Source organism: Lathyrus oleraceus, chromosome 7 (assembly GCF_024323335.1).
Source record: "Lathyrus oleraceus cultivar Zhongwan6 chromosome 7, CAAS_Psat_ZW6_1.0, whole genome shotgun sequence".
Taxonomy (NCBI): Eukaryota; Viridiplantae; Streptophyta; class Magnoliopsida; order Fabales; family Fabaceae; genus Lathyrus; species Lathyrus oleraceus.
In genome coordinates this window covers 151,201,820-151,205,345 of record NC_066585.1, presented here as the reverse complement: position 1 = coordinate 151,205,345, position 3,526 = coordinate 151,201,820, and the positions used below count along the sequence as shown (strand labels likewise).

The following is a 3,526-nucleotide window of genomic DNA, read 5'->3' as shown; positions in this document are numbered from 1 at the left end:
TTTATTTTATTTAAGAATGTTTATTTGATCTTTTAAATTAAGTTTTAGAAATAAATTAAGTACTAGAATTTCTTTTTGGGCTTAATTTTATGGGCAATTGAAGGTTGAGACTTTCTTCTTTGGGCAATCAGTTTCATTATTATCTTCTTCATTTAGAATATGTGTGTGTGTGCGTGTGTTTACGCGCGCGCGTGCGTGTGTGTGTGGGTGTGTGTGCGCGCGCATGCGTGTGTGTGTGTGTGCGCGTGCGCGCGTGCGTGTGTGTGTGCGCGTGCGTGTGTGTGTGTGTGTGAGAGAGAGAGAGAGATTTCATTATTCTCTTCTTCATTTAGCAAAGAGGAAAATCGAGAGAGAGAGAGAGAGAGAGAGGGAGTAGAAAACAGGTTTCCTTCCTCTAAAACCCTAAATCGTCGGCCCTTTTTCTCCCTCTACCTCTGACTATCACTAACTCCAACCAAAAAACTAACATCATTTCCTTGTTATTCGTTGCACAGTCGTCATAATGAACCAATTGGATTTCCCATTTGAAGAACCTTGTCTTCGACCACCGTTCTCCATTTTCGTGCTCATCATCACACGACCTTCAATTTAAACCAAATGGATTCTCGTTTCGAGAAACCTCGTCGTGACCACTCTCTTCCATCGAGAACCACCGCAAGCCACTGCGTCAGTTTTCCTCTGGTCATTGTTTGTTCACCTTTTCTTGTAGTAAGTATCCTTCTTAAAGTTTCTTTTCTGGCTTTTGGTCCTATGTTAAAAATGATAAATTTTTGTTAAGAACCCTAACTTATATTTTTCTAAAAAGATGAATTTGTCTCTATTTTGATGAAACTCTATCATTTATTTGTATAGGATTTGATTCATTTATTATTGACTAAGAAAATAACATCTTTAATTATTGTTTGAATCCCTAATTTTGACCAATCTTAAAATCCAAATTGTCAACTGTTTTGATGAAAATATGTTTGGTGTACTAAAGTGGTTTGAGTTCTCTGTTCAGATTTGGAATTAAAACTAGAAAAGAATAATAAAACCTTAAGCTTAGTTAAGTCTTAAATTTTGTTTTCTCAAATAAGAACATGACCATGTTTTGGTAAAAATATTGCTACCTAGTTGGTTTAGGAAGTTTTTGCTTTGATAAATCAGATTTATATCTTCTGATGACTATTTTAGAAGGGTTGAAAAGAATTGATGTATGGATTTTTAAAATAATGCGAGTTCTTGGATATGTTATTTTAGATTTCAAAACTCATATTCTTTTCATCTATTTAAAATCTTTTGGTTTTTTGAATCGATTAAATTGGTTATAACCTTGTTTTCATTATTTTTGCTCTGTTGTAAATTTTTGGGGCAGCCACCATTTACATCATGTTGGTCACAAGACATAAAGCATGGGTGAAGAAGAGTATGTTGACATAGTTGTGGGATCATAAGGCATGTGAGTTCGTCATTATGTTTGGTTCAAGTGCGGCATCGAGAGCTAATGATTATCCAAGGAACGCATGGATTCTAGTACGAGAAACAAGATACAACTGGGAGGAAAAGTAGATGCGTGGATCGTATAATCTTTATGGACCTTTGGTGAGTGTCAGTACATGCATCATAAGTGCAAGTATTATCAAAATCAGACAGTGATGAAAAATCAGTTAAAAATAACTCATAATATGTTTGATCAACTAAATAATAAAGCAATTCAATTTGAAAAACTAAATTCTCTTCCATGGCATGTTTCATGGCATAAAAAATGTTAAATTTTGTAGTAATATCACCAAATTACATGGACATTGTTCCACCATCGACGTCAATTTTTGTTTTTGCAGGTTTTAAGAACGATCTGTTTAAAATGATGGGTGCCCTACTTGCATTTGAATTAGTTTCTCCTTCCATATATAGAATTTAAAAATATATAGGAAAAATCAAACCATTAACTTGAATAAGTACATCTTCCACTACTTTGACATGGCGGACATTGCTTTTGTTTTCCAGCTGGATGGTCAAACATGTATTATGTAAAGGACTAAGATCAAGATTGTTAAAAATATAAGTATGCATAACATTAATGGAAACTCCTAAATCTAACATGCAATTTTTGAATTTAATATCCCCAATGGTACACGAAATAGATAAAGTTTCTAGATCATTGCACTTTTGGAGCATGGTTTGAGTGAGAACTGAAATATTTTTCCATGCTTTAACTCTTTCAAGTACAAGCATAAGTTCAATAAAGACTTAAACATTTTGTCTCATTTTAACTATTTCATTTCCCTTTAATCTCCTTTTGTGTATGCCCAAGTCCTTCAGAAATTTGGCATATTTCTGAACCTACTTAATTACATCAAGAAGTGGGATGTTCACCACCGCCTTCCTGAATATGTCTATTATTTCCTTATCTTTATCTTCCTCATCCATATTTTTAGTTTTCAATGATCTCTGTGGGAAAGGGATTGGTGATACATATTTTCTCTCAATATCAACGACATTTTCAGAATCAGGCATCGGCTCAATAATTTTTTAATTTTTTTTATGGTTCAACACTTTTTCCCGATCTCAAGGAAATTACTCACATTATATGTGTTTGGATTCACTAGTGTCTGGGAAGGTAGTTGGTTCAATCCTTAGCCTGCATGGCATTTATCAAAGTGGCAATCTATCTAATTTATGTCTCCAAATTTTGAATACTGGAATCAATTTGTTGCTTAAATTGGAGATTTTTTATGGTTAATTTCTTTAAAAGGTACTCTAATGAAGGCGTGGAGGGTGCTGAAATAGTCACTGCTTGTGGAATGTTTTATGGAGCTGACAGTGGTAACAATAACTGTTATGGCCAAGGTTGTTATTATGTGGATGGATTCCCATATTGAAGGTTTAAATGGTTTCTCCAACTAGGATGATACTTGTTAGTGGATGATCAGGGTTGTTGTACCCGTTGGGTTGAGGATTGTATATGCTAGTTGCATATGCTTGAGGAAAATTAGTAATTAAATCCTCTTTCAAGGTAGGACATGAATCTGTTGAGTGTTCAAGAGAAGTGTTAACACCACATAACCTTTATGTTTGAGCTTTACGTAATGCTAACTTTTTTACCAATAAAGTAAGCTTATCAAGTCTGCTTTCTATAGATTTGTTGGAATAAGAAGCTTGAATTTCATGCACCCATATATATATATATATATATATATATATATAATATATATATATATATATATATATATATATATATATATATATATATATATATATATATATATATATATATATATATATATATATATATATATATATATATATATATATATATATATATATACACACACGAAAAATTTCTAGATAGCCATGGAATCGAAATTTCCATTAGAATTTATACCACAAATCTCCATTTTAAACCAAGTAAATAGATATATGTTGGATAAAAAGCATATAGTGAGTTGGTCCCTTACCTCCTTGGCTAAATTGTGTATGATATTGATGATTTTTGAAGGGTCGTCTCTCATCAGGATCTCCACAAAATATTTATTTGGTTTAGGTC

The 3,526-nt window shown here is 32.7% G+C and overlaps 1 long non-coding RNA gene across 3 annotated transcripts; it reads left to right on the top strand.

The window, feature by feature from the left end:
* Positions 1-320: 320 nt before the first annotated feature.
* Positions 321-3,118, top strand: LOC127107368 (uncharacterized). Of its 3 annotated transcripts, none has more exons than XR_007795706.1 (3): positions 321-708; positions 1,355-1,581; positions 2,735-3,118. It is a non-coding gene; the product is annotated as an uncharacterized LOC127107368 (long non-coding RNA). The 3 variants fall into 3 exon arrangements; XR_007795705.1 differs by having other exon boundaries at positions 2,589-2,943; XR_007795704.1 differs by lacking the exon at positions 2,735-3,118 and having other exon boundaries at positions 1,355-2,246.
* Positions 3,119-3,526: the final 408 nt, after the last annotated feature.